The sequence below is a fragment of the Eucyclogobius newberryi genome, unplaced genomic scaffold (assembly GCF_026437365.1).
Source record: "Eucyclogobius newberryi isolate DKJ021-1_F unplaced genomic scaffold, fEucNew1.0.hap1 SCAF_2, whole genome shotgun sequence".
Lineage (NCBI taxonomy): Eukaryota > Metazoa > Chordata > Actinopteri > Gobiiformes > Gobiidae > Eucyclogobius > Eucyclogobius newberryi.
The window spans coordinates 44,339,912-44,354,103 of NW_027315834.1; positions in this window are offsets into that span (position 1 = coordinate 44,339,912).

The following is a 14,192-nucleotide window of genomic DNA, read 5'->3' on the forward strand; positions in this document are numbered from 1 at the left end:
TTCTGAACTTTAGCGAGTAAGGTTTGCGACAATGTGCCACAGAGCGGTTGAAAAGGAACACGCGTTTGTCAAATGAAGGCAAGAAATGAATTGAATGACTTCTTTTTTTCAGTTTATTCATGGTTTGTTTCGATTGTACTTTACCAAGGTCAAAAAAGGCGCTTTGAACGTTTGAAGATGTCCACAATACTTCTACTGCTACTACTCAACTACTACATTCATACTGAATCATTTATGAGCTACCATTACGGCAAGATCAAAGCTGAATTCGACCTTTTTAGCACACATTTTAAAGCCACGTTTTCCTCCTGTATCAGTGTGACGACGCACATGTGTAGAGCAGCTGACCAGATTCCTTTGACCACTCGACTGACCCAACAGTGACTTGTTTGTCCCAGATTGTGCTGCTGATCTGCTCGAGTAATTAACCCACATAAACAAGTGTTGGTTTTAGAGTTTTCCCAGAGACACACACACACACACACACACACACACACACCAAACATCTGCCACACGAATTAGCTCACTAAATACCCAACTCGGGCCAAGATGGTAATTCTGTGTCATGACAATCTAGTCCGTTTACCACATAAACTGTCGCGCGATGACAACGTTGTCCGTTACCGTCAGGTTGTGTGTTCTAGTGTGTAACTGTGAGCGTGTGTTGACTGTGTTACCGCTTCAAACTGGGGGCCGCTCGTGGGTAATTAACCATTTGACCAATTTGCTGCTAATAACAACTCGACTAACTTTGTGCACGAGGAGGAGGGGAAGTCACCGTGGGACCCGCGTTATTGGTAGCGTTACGAGAAATGTAGATCTTTGTTGTTGTTTATTGGTCGTGGAGCAAAGTATTTACAGATACAAGAGATTTAAATATGCCTCTCAATTAGGGGATTTGAACATTTCCGATCAAGTAAAAATACTGACTGATTATTGAGCACCCTTCTAATTACTGACAGCTAATTTGCTTGGTGTGCGTCATCAAAATACTTTGACGACGGAGAGTAACGCATCATGAGCTGGGAATTGGTCTGTTTTCAGGTGTTATTAACCCACTAGATGTTTTTAAACCCCACACAAAAGTTCCCCTCTGTAGTCTGTAGTGCCAGGGGCTGTGTGCAGAACAAGCATGAGCAGAATGTGAATCACACTTGTTTCACGCACTGACTTCACCTCCCCCAACTCTTCTCTCTGTTGTTTCACCCTCTGGAGGTCAACGTGTCTCTCTTTCATGTCCAACAAGAGTGACGTCAAATGAGGACAAGACACAACAGAACAGCTAAATATGTTAGACTTAGAGGAACATCTAGAGTTCAGAGGTGTCCAACCCTTTGTCCAATATTTTGCCTTCTGATGAACTGGCCCAATTACCCATAATTAGTACTTTATAGGGAATTCACATGTCGGCGTGAGACAGTCCTCACAATAACGTACCAAGTCTGTCAAACCTCTGCTAAATGCACCGATTTGAATGAGTCACTTTATTGACCACCAATTTGTGGTAATCCACTTGTGTGAGGAAAATGTCTGGACACCCGTGATCCAGAGCTGCATTGTTGTTTAGCCATTGTTCCGGCATGCAAAAAACAAACAAAAGACAAACTATTATGTGAAAAAACAACGGCATGTAAACACCCATCTCATAAACGCTGGTTATAAATGTGGTTTTAAAGCATTATACGGATATATTTGAGTAACAAAGACACAATGAAGTGGTCAAAGCAGTGGTTTTATCAGTTTTATTTGCGAAAGCGGACGTGTATTTAGCTTATCTTAGTATCAAGAACAGTTTTAGTCAACATAATTCTCAATAATGTTCTCTCGTCACCTCTGCATTTGACGTTTTCCCCCCTTTTGACAAATCTTTAAACATATCGCTTTGAGAGCAGTTTGAAGGACGTGTTACATTTCATGGCCCTCTCACCAGTTTGGTCACTAAAGCTTGACATTCCTCACAGGTTAGTCAAAGTCAGGTCAAGTTGCGAGGAGCTTGTCAGACCAGTGGTTTCTCACTCTGCCTTTTTGTATCGAAACACAAGCGCAACAAGGGCCCGGTCTGTACTTTCACCCAAGATTGTGTGTTAATGTGGCACTTTACTGAGAACTACAGTGTCAGTGCTCAAACCAGAAAACCACACTGGTCACAGGAGATAATAAAACGTTTTATTTTGTTGAATTCAAGTCCAAAGTTTATCTGACAATTAACTGCAATCCGTAATGTAGCCGTGTGGTAACAGTGCACATCTGTAATCATTTAGAGTGGTTACCCATCACATTTTGTACAAACGAGAACATCTTTCCAGCACGGAAATACAGCGAGCACATGTGAAACCACAGTGTAGACAGCGAGAGACGGGCACAGACCTATGGTACATTCAAAATAACCACAGCGACAAGAGAACTGCATGTGAGAGAACGTCATGGAAGCAACATCTACCCGCACAAAACTAAAACTAAATGTTGTAAATGCATACTATGTCTCTCGAAGATAAAGCTAATGTTATTGTTGCTTACTGATTAGACTAGATTAAATGTGCAGCACAATCAGCAAAACCACAATTATTCACATGAAGTTAACTGGGTAGATTCTCCTCAGATTCTGACCCGTTTGTCCAGATAAAGAGTTTGGTAAGAGCTTCGGGAACAATATACGGAACATAATGCTGTTTTGTTATACATTTTATATCACCATTGAAGCCTGCACTGTGGACGTTTCGCCGGTAAGAATGCCAGTGCAGAAGTCTGTCACTGTCACAACCAATTCGCAGGGAGGTTTAGACAAAGAGCTATTGACACGTGGTGCAGCTTCAAGGACACACATATCCAGACACTTTCATGTATAATTTAACAAGGCCACATCTGGTACTCAGGCCCGATGAGCTGCTGGTGGGTGATCACAGTCTTGGGCACATGTGATCCGGGCTCTCTGGTGCGTTCCTCTGACACCGCCGACACGTCACAGCTGTGGAGAGGCTTTTAGGACAAAAAGGGGGCGGTGACACTTCCTCTACCTTTACAACCCAGAGAAATGTTTTTGTCAGCAATGTGAGTTTTGGTCCGTCACTTGTAAAGAAGGAACGGCAGATATCAGACAGGCAGGCAAGACAAATATCAATGTAATGAATCATTTACAGTCCTGTCCATGTGAGTGTGTGATGTAAGCTTGTCTCGGGGGGCCCGGGATGGCAGGGAGCAGCGTCTGCCCAGGAGATTGCGTTACCAGCCAGTGCATTAGGATAATGAGAGCACCTGCTCACTGCAACTGTTATTATCTCACTCTGAAACAAGGGCAGAGGTGATGATGCTGAAGTCAAATGTGCTGATTAATTATTCTGTGCGTGGCAGGAAGAAGAAGATGACAGATTGTGTAAGTGGCACCTTTTAAAAGTGTGCAAACAAATGCATCCTACGTTTCAGAACGGAGGCAAAGGTGAAGTGGAAAATGATTTGTGGAAGCTGTGATTAACCACTCAGATACATGTGAGAGATATCAGAGTCTGGTTTAAACATAATTTGTTTCTATTCAAATAAATCATGTCAGTTTGCATTTTAAATGAGGTAAAAACCTGTTTTAAAAGGTTTTACTGGACAAATATGCACATAAATATTCCCCCCACAATTGTTTATTTTATCTACAGATATACAGTGTTGGGAAGAATAATGCTGAACACCTGCATACAAATGTATTTTGTAACCTATTCTGTTACAAAGTCCCAGAGTATTGTCTTCTCAAAACTTACATTGAGTTATATTATTTTATAGTGTAAAAAACAGCTTTTTTCACTTATCTTTTTAACTTGTGATCATCCTAAATACATTGAATTTGAAAGAGTTTATAGCAGATCAGAATGCATATCTTTATGTTTAGTAGCAACACCTAGTTAGTTATACAACGTTAGAGTGAAAGGTATAAATACTTCACATGTTGTAGGCTATACACAGAATTAAAGTGAGAACTGCGTGTGCACGGTTCCGTTTCCAGTTACAAGAAAGACGTGATATTCATTGCACAGATGATTTAGACGTGCATCTGCCGGTGCTGCAGGGAAACACGTCTCGCAGCTGAGTTTGCCCAGTGCCAGATTTCATATCCACATTCAGGAAGTGCCTCCGCCGCACACGCTATTGATCACTGATCCATAAAGAACACACAAGTACTTCAATGGTCTCCACAGAAGCCCCCGCATTGAGCCGGCCTCTCATATCACACGCTCTCCAGATTAACAACAGGCCGAGCGAAGCCACAGCGGAGCGAGAATATTAAAGGCAGAGCCAGCTGCAAAGTGCCGAGCTCAGCATAACGCAGAAGGGTGCAGATTTATCATGTGTGAGGTCAGGAGAAAACATGGCTAGTCATGAGATAACAGCGAGGGACGAGCTTTAAAAGTGCATGAGAGTGATATTAAAGGGCTTGTTTTACTGCGTATGGATTTATTTTGATCATAGGAAGGCCCAAGGAGTTTGTCCTGCTTGTTTGTTTCCATACTGTTTGGTTTTTTCAGAACTGTTCAGACTTTATGGACAAACTTAATCAATCCACAAGAGAATTAACTCGATTACTGTAACTCAAATCAGCCATCATTTTTCAGCATCCAAAAAGTGTTGTAATGTATTTATATAAGTTGTCGAGCCGTTCATGGGTTTCAGGCAAATGATTCCTTCCTGGTTTAAAGGACCTTTCCCCATTCAAAAGATATACTGTACACGTTTGATTTGAAATGCCTTTAGTGCTATAACAATGTAGGGCCGTTGCCATGTCAAATCTTTATGTCAGGACGGAATCTTTATGTCTGAAAACCCATGAGTGTCATAACAAAGACGAGATTCGAATAGGAGCATTATAATATGAATATGAGGCATGGTCATTTTCCAGCCTGTGAAAATGACATGCATTTCAGAACATTTTTAAGGCGGTCTAAACTGTTGACGTGTACGTAATTGCCCAGGTTTAAGTTTTAGTGTGTGATTTGATAGTAAAGTTGCACAAAAGTACCTTTTTAGTGCTTTATTTGATTAAAAACCTTTATGTAAACAGCTTTGAGTGCATTGAACGTGGAAAAGCAGCTATTATTGTGACCATTTCACCGTTTGATATGCTCTTATGGTACGTTTTGCATATCTCCAAACCATTTTCCTACACATAATCCCAACTGAGACCAAATATACTTCACTTTGAAACGTAGAATTGTGAATATTACTTCCGGACGGTAACTGAGGGCTGCAGAGAGAGGCTGTTTGAAGAGCGCTGTGGGTGGTCTGGGGAAGCCGCTTTCTCTTCTTCTCTTTCTTCATGTGAAGATGCAGGACTGTAGCCAAGCGGTCTGTGGGCCAAAGGAGAGGAACTGAACTTAATAAGCACCTGTCTGGGGGGGGGGGACCTGAAATTCCTGTCTGATTTGCGTGTGTTTGTGTGCGTTTGCAGGAGCCCATCAACAGAAATCAGCCGTTTGTTGACAGAGGCAGTGTCTCGAGTCGCCGTCCGTTAAAGAGCAAACGTTTGGAGCTGTTTTAAATGGCAGCTGCTGTTGAGGGTGGATCTGTTGTGAGGGAAAACGCCACGTTATCGATGAGAAGAGTCTAGACAGAATGGGCCAGGTGATAGAATGTTTTTGTAATTTCATTTGTGATATGAAGTGACTCAAACTAATGCATGAAACACGATATAGAGTATTGATCCCGGCTGATGTGAAGATCTATTATTATTACATTTTACAAGATTGCATCGTAGAAATCAGTCCTGGATGGCACAGTGTGCGTGTGTGTGTGTATGTGTGTGCGTGTGTGTGTGTGTGTGTGTGTGTGTGTGTGCGTGCGTGTGTATTTCGAACTGCCATTTTTTTTTGTTTTTTTGCGATTAGATTTGCGATTTATCTTTTAACGATTGGATTCACTTTGAAGTTCACATTTCAAACACGTCCAGGACAAAAAGACACTGATCTAAACTGAAGGATTTGTAGTTTTATGGCAAAATAAGATTGTTGTTTATGCAGGAAGCTATGGTATAACTCAAACACCTTTGGAATTTGCCACTGCGTCCATTCATATTTAAATTGTGATACATTTAAATATGTGACAACAGAAGGTGATAATGTTCAGTGTTGTTAGAAGCAGTGAGCGTAAACAGTCGAATGATGAGCATTTGAAGTGCTGATTTATATTATGATTTCTACTAATGGTGATATTTAGTTTCGCATCAATGGAAAAAGTCTTAATAAGTGTTTGTCGTGTCAGAAATAGGGCTGTCTTTCTGGGTGCAGACATCAGCAGCGGGTTAGTGATAAGGCTGTGATAAGGTGAAGAAGACGTTCTCTTCAGAGGGAAAACTGTAGCGTGTCTCTGAGGAAATAAGACATTATAAACCCGAGTGCTCTGGGACACGTCTGACTGCTTTTCTAACACAGTGGAAATGCTGAATGTGTTTTTTTTCCAACCGCCCAGTGATAATAGACAAGAGTGAAACAAAAGAACTGAGTTTACTGTCTGGAATAAAGGCCAAAATAGACTCTCAGTAATTCTACTCATTTCTATTTTTCAAAACATTTCAGATGGTGTCCAAAAACTTTCTTTTGGCAGTATTCACTCTCTAAAATGAAAAATAAATAGAGAAAATATGTATATCTACAGTAATGTTACCATATAATTGACTACCTCTGTTTAAAATCAATGTTTTTCTAATAAAAATACAAATCCTCATTATTTTTTCCTGTAGTTATAGCAGCTTTTCTCCATAAAACAAACTTGCAAAGGCTTCACACTCCATCCTCTATGTGATCCGTAATGGAGGCCTTACTGTGGATGGAAAGAATGTCAAACACAAAAGTGCTAAGGGTAATAACAAGCCTCCCATGAACACTTTCCCCCATTGGAGATTATTTGCTGCATTCCTCTCTGGCACTGCCAAAGATACCGGGCAGGGCAGGCTCCTCTTAAAATCTGTGTGAACATCCTGTGAACGAGGAAGGAACTGCAAGCATGTGCTGGATTCTCACAGGCCAAAAGCGTCCATCTCCTTGTAAATGTCATGTTTAAATCACACAAAAACATTCCTTCCACTTGGATATGGTCTTTTTCCTACAGGCATTACCTTGTAGTATGTATTCAGGTTGGTTAAGTGGACACTAGATGATTATTTACCGTGACATCTGGTTTGCCCTGTCAAGAGTCGCAGGTGAGATGGACTGGGACGATTTAAGCTCATAGAAAAGGCAAGTTTATTTGTAGAGCACAATTTGATTCATTTAAAGTGCTTTACTGAACAGGAAATGTGCATCAAAATCTGAATATTTAAAAACAAAAGTGATCATAAAATTCAAAAGAAGACTGCAGATTATATCATTGAATTATATATATTTTTAATTGATTTCAGTCAAATGCAATTAAACAAAACTGTTTCGTGCCATGATTTTGAACATTGTCAGAACAGTGTCAGGAAGACTGTTTTAGCTGCATAAAACTGATAATAACTGATAATAACTGCAATAAAACCATGTGATTTTCACCCTTAAAGCCAGTACACCCAAAAAGTCTTCATCAGTGAAAGAGTGTGACATCATGTTACGAGGGACAGGGGCCGAAATGTGCAGGACAACCTGATACTGACTGATACGTTTAGATGTGTGAAGTCTTCTGTAGTATTTGATGAGACATTTACGTTGTTGAGAACAGATTAAAGTGCAATACAACAAGAGGGAAAGTAAAGATGTCTTTGTCTCTTTCATACCGCGCTGAATGTGGTCACATAATCTGCATTTGCCCCGTGAGAGTGAACACGTGATCATTTATTGCTCTGGACCCTGTACTTTTCCCACCCAAACCTATTGATTAGATTTAGATTCTTTGTCGTGATCCTTGTCCAAGTAAAAGCGTTTTCTCATTGTGCAATACCTTGAACCAGATGACACACTAATGGTGAGTGGCTGGCCTCAATAATATGCATGGTTAATCTTTTCCCGTACATTCAGGGTTAGGTTAGTCGGAGTGTTCTTTTTGGGGCTCCAACACAATAAGCTTTTGTGAGAGTCCAGTAAGCCCAAGCCGCTGCTCCTCTTACTTAATTGGCCATGCTCTGCTTGTGGCATTGTGGCCAGCCAGAGCCACTGCGCCAACTTCAACGTGGTGAAGCATACCTTATTCAATTGTTCAGACATTGCAAGCAGTTTAGTCAAGCATCAGCAAGTTCCTTTATACTTAAATGTTTAGGTTACATTCAACTCTTTGCTTTAAAAAAATAATAAAAGACTAATAATCATGGTTTGTTCTTATATAGACCCTTTAAAATGCCATGTCATCAGAATGTTTTATTATTGAAATGGAGGTGGAACTAGAGGTGAAATGGACAATAGAGCAGCACTAATGATTCTCTGCTTTCTTAACACAAATAAGATACAAAATCAGATTGCAGGCTAAAAATGCATTTAAAACAACTTATTATTATTTTTTAAATGTAAATAAGCCTTTATATTGAATTCTAGCAACATAAACAGAGGTATGCGGTATAGTACACATTTGTTTCTGTAAGTATTTGATCAACATCACCTTCATCAAAAACGTTTGGTGCGTACAACAAACGGCAATTAAATGAACATGACATTTGTTTATGTTTTGAACCAGGCCCTGATATTACTTACATGTAGCAGAGTCATGCACCAAAACAACCTTGAATTTTCACTGTTTATGATATATTCTGTGGATAATCCAAACGTCTCCATCGAGATCACATCCACTTTTGGCCTCCATCGTGTCCATCCCTGAATTTACAATGTATTTGTTTGCCATCTTTTAACGGTGCTATTGTCAAACGGATGTTGTTACTACGTTCATTTGTTTGTGCAAGTTCCAGCTGTACCAAATTACCACATAGAAACTTTTAAAAGATATAGTGAAATATCAATACTGTGCATTAGCAGACATTGTTCCAAAGCCATATATTCAATAAACCCCTTCAAATGAGACACATTTGCACCTCAGTTTGGTCTGGACTCGGGCTTGTCTACGTGCTTTTTCTCACCCACATTGACAGAGATTGCTGATAACTTGTTGCTAAGGGTTTGTGTGTTATCCCACTATTTGGACACCATTGTTACCGCACTGATTTGTGATGCACCAGTAACAATGCAGGCCCAGCAGTGAATCTTCTATAAAGACAAATAGTCTATTGTAGGAGACATCCTTGTTGTTTTTATCAAGCTCTTTTTGATGAGGCGACAATTTAGAGTGTGATTCATTTGGCTGTGACTGAAAATATGCTGTGTGTTTTCCGCGTGTGTTGTGAAACAAAGAAGTCATTTGGTGCCACAAAAGAGAGTCTCGAAAGCGTTTTTTGGTCATGAATCAGCCCCAGTTGGTGAACAAAGAGCGGCTGGTGGAAGCACGGTGTCAGTGTCGTCCTGTACAGGGCTATTGTTGTGTTGTTGTGCAGTGTGTGTGGTCACAGAGTCTTCCTGTGTGAGCTGCAGTTTCTCTTCCTGTCCCAGAACAGGAAAGATGACACTCTGGACGTGCAGCTCTGACTCACTTATAGGTCTGAAGAGAAGCCCCATGTTCTTTTCAGACACAAGAACGTAAAGGAAACTTGTCCAATCCAGTTTACTGATATAGCACATCACATGAACAAAAAAGTGCTTCCAAAGTGCTGCCAAATATATGTAAATAAACTTTACAAATGTATAAATGAATAAAAGGATAAGAGCATAAAAAATAAATATATATATAGTAGTGTAAAAAATGAAATGAAAGTTGATTTTAAGACAAGAAAATGTACAATTTGCACACAATTCTGATTGTTTTGAGATGATATTTCTTTGTATCTACGGCAAAATACAACTACTCTTGTCCTCTATGTCAGATTTCTCCAGAATGATTACAATATTACTATATATAGTGCACCAGGTTTACCTAGCTAAACAAAAAACAAATACACTTTATTATGCTTTGTTAGTCACTCCAATCAGGACTAATCAATATTTATCTGGAGTCCTTCTTTTTGATAATAGTAGCCCAGATGAAATGATTTGTTTTTCTCTTCATCCAAAAGGGGCCTCTCTTTATCTCGTATTAGACTGTACAACTTTTTCCATAAATCCCATCACAACATACTCAATAAAACGTTTCTAGATTGTCCCACAGTATGGTGTTTCCCTTTATATGTTTCCATGGAGACAAGGTGGCGCCAACAGGGCAGATCTGTGGAGAGGCGAGTCCACTCACAGTGATAATGCATGTTTTTCAAGGCATTTCATGCAATAAATACATTTGTAATTGAATAAATACGAGAGAGAAGTTTCATGCCGTGTTTTTGAACAAACCTTTCTCCATGAAGAAAAGTACACATCCCACCACCAGAAATGTTCCACTGTGAACCTCCAAGGGCTTTTATTGGACATGAATAAGCTTCTTGTTTGTCAAATCATAACTTGTGTGTGATTTATATGGATTTTGGCCCTTGTTTACAGTCTGGTTGCGTTCATGTGGTCTTAGGGTGCTCACGTTTCAGAGAGAAGTTGTAGTTCTGACTTGTTTGGATTTATGTGCTTTTTATCTGGATTTTGTCATCACCAATAAAGAAATGGCTGAGCCCGCTCTAACAGTGTTGTAAGATGGGTCGTTAGCCATCTCAAAAAACTAAACTCTGTCTTTGTTTTTACATTATCTACCTAACTTTACATTTTTAATTAAACAGTCGTGTTGTGTCTTCTGTAGGAACAATTCACAAGGACAATTCACAGCAAACGTTCAGCCAATGAGACAAATGTCTAAAAGATAAATGAACAAACCAGATGATTAAATAGGCAACATCGTGAGTAAAATCTTAGTCATGTCCTCTACGTCAAGTTGTTGTTGTTGTTGTTGTTTTATGGCGGTTGGCATCCAAGTGTTGCATTAGCGCCAGACTTTATTCGTCAGACTTTGTGAACAGTGTCGTCCAAACTGTCATGTGCACGTGAACTACAATGTGATCCATGTCTTTAACGTGTGTAAGACGAGCCCTTTCATTTGGTTAAAGCCCCTCTGAGATGGAGCGTTGCCGTGGTTGCCTTTGAAGCAGTCGCCCGACACAAACACAGGTCTAAGTGGGACTTCCTGAATAAATATGCATTAGTAAAAAAAGATGCGTTTCCTTTGTTTAATAGTGGCGTTGATTGGCCTCTTGGTATGGCTGGAATGTGCCGGAGAGGGGCTACAGTTTGAGCCTTTGGATGCCTTTGAGGCTCAGCGTGAGATTTAGTGAGAGCACTCCCTGCACAAGGCATGATGGGACATGTGGGCTGGCACAGAAACCCGGGGGTAGACTCTCGTGCCAGCTCTTTGACATTATTGACCAGGAGGCAACACCTGGGACTGCCCACGTCAGGACAAGGCACCATCTGTCTGACTCTGTGATTAATTAACGGTGCTGTGGTTTTGTTCGCTGTCGTTCTGTGTCCCCCGGCAACATGCACGCGTGTACGACATCGTTCTACTTGTTATAGCAAGAAATACACTTGGCCAGCGTTGGAATCATATGGTAATGGCCTGCTTCAAGCTACAGAGTTATAGAGGTTTTGGAATTGCAATGAGCCTGAAATGTTGCTTTTGGTGTTTTTCTTTGTCATTAAATGAAGCCGTAAATTACAATACATTAAAAAAATAAACTCATCAGATAAAACATGAGAGACACTCACGAGAAAGAGAATGCTTTGTGTAAAATGTTCTATAAATCTGCAATATCTGATTGGTTTTCCACTTTCTAATGTCATCAGAAAGTGTCTCTGGAGATGTTTGTGAGAAATACACTTTATTATAAAACTATAATACTTTTTACTGATAAAGTCAAATTGGATGAGATAAAATAGTGGAAAATAAGTTCTCTAACTAATGTTGTACATGAGAGAGAGACTGAGTCAATCATGTCAATGTAATAAACATGTGTTTAACTTTAGTTTGTAATTTTATTAAACTGTCAATTATGCCTTGTTTTGAGTAGAATCACCAATACTGAATCATTATGGGATGATGGTTAAATCTTCCCCAAATGAAAACCCCAGTCATTGCAGAAATACATTTATAGTTTTAACGTGAGGCTTGACTTCTATCGTCGATCTGGAGATGTGTCCATCTGGTCAAAATCTCCAATAATAAAAGTCCTATAAAAATCTCCAATAACGTTTCTTAATTGGGGCCGATGCAGTTCATTTCTATGTGAATTCCCACTTCCATCCCACATTGCGTTTGGTGGTGCATGCTGGGATAGCGTGATGACGACTACACTGCCTGTCCAAAACAACAGTCCAACAATCCAAGGACATCCAGCCAAATAAGTCCAAGTCATACTTTGATTGGATGAAGTGGGTTGGGTTTGTAGTATTTGTGAATGGGTGGATTATTGAATGTGGCACACTCAGCACTGCCACTTTTAATGAATGGATAAGGGGGAAATATGGCCAGAGAGGAGCTATAAAGTATTTATGTCTGCTGTTTAAATGTTGTACCATGCGCGCGGGTCGATAAAAATAACAGCCTGCGGCCATTATTGATTTGATTCAACTTAAGCATTCAAGTGTGGCCGGAGGCTGAGGATTTAAAGAACACCAAAGACTACATTTGCATTTGTGATTTGGATGAAAGGAGTAGAAAAGCAAGATAGTGAACTCTTTGATTCCATGTTTAAAGGAACTAATAATGGGAAGCAAAGTTTGTGATGGGCTTTGTGGCTCAATGAAACACATAATGAGAAAGAGATTGTAGGATAAGATCAGTGCATTGACTTTTAATGTTTAATTCATTTTCATAAACAAGCAATACAAAAGAAAGCTCAGAGGCTTGGTCCAAATAAATACAAACAGAAAATGTCAACACTTTCTTTCAATGGCTATATTCACATGCACCGCACTGGTCATTATCTTATTTCTGGAGTTATCAGATTATTGAAATGTTACTTCACTTCAAACATCTGACATGAGTAAAGACTTATTTGTGATTGTTCACACTTGAAAGAGAAAATTTTAAAGATTGAATTTTTATTTATATTTTTAATGTTTTGCTCTTTGTCTTCCAAATACAACAGTTACACAGCAACTGACTGACATGTGTCTGGTGTTTTTGATAATCAAATGTCTCTTGCGCACGGAAAAACACAAATCTGATATAATGGTGGGTTTTACATGTGCTGATCCCTCAGAAGGCTGAAGCACACGTTTGACATGATCATGTTGCCATTGGACTTACTCAGAAAGCAGAACGCACAGAACCAATGATAACCAGAATCAAACAATCAGGAATGACCTTCTCAAGGGTGGGACCCCCCCACTCACAGATAATGCTCCCATTGTGATTAAGGCTAATCAGTGTTACCTAGCAACAGCAGCCAGACAAGGGCATTTCTTCTTCTTCTTTTATACCTCCTTCAAACCAAAGCGATTCCTGCAATTGGGTGTTTGCTCCCGACCTGCTTCCTACTATTCACTATTCCACTTCCTTCCTCTCGGCCAATTGCACACAGCTGTCCGAGGATAAGCCCTGGTTATTGTGAGGAATATCCTTCACAGACATGACCTTGTTTATGTTAGTAGACTATATATATATATATATATATATATATATATATATTGGATTCATGCCGATCCAATCTGACTGTTGACAAACTTTACACATGCCTATTTTTAAAGCTATTTCAACTCACCCACAAACAAATACCTGTGATATACTAATATATAGTCGTATGCTTAATCTGTGCCAGATTTGTGTGGCATGGATCTGTGGGCTTTGACTTTCTCTGCTTTGTCCCATGAACAGATATACACGAGCTGCCTTTCACTGCCTATTAGCACAACCTGTAACGGGATCCTCGGTGCTAAGTGCTTTCTGTCCTGAGAATGTTCATGTTATATAAAGTGTGGAGTCCAGGGGACATAACTGGTCCCAGGGCAAACACTGGAATAGATCATACGATGAGGCTGACTCAGCACTGGCCCCTCTGACCCCCAAAATCCACCACTTGATTTGAGCCCTCATCACACATATCTGACTGGGAAAATGAAAGAGGAGACATGTTGAGGTTGAGGAGACAGGGAGGGGCAGCAGTCAGCTTCTAGACAAAGGCAGCACAATGTATTGGATGTTTCAGTTGATAATGACAAACATGTTCACTCTTACATGTTGGTCTCATTAGTGTTTCATATTCATCCATATGTTTCGTGTTGTTTTTATGAGTG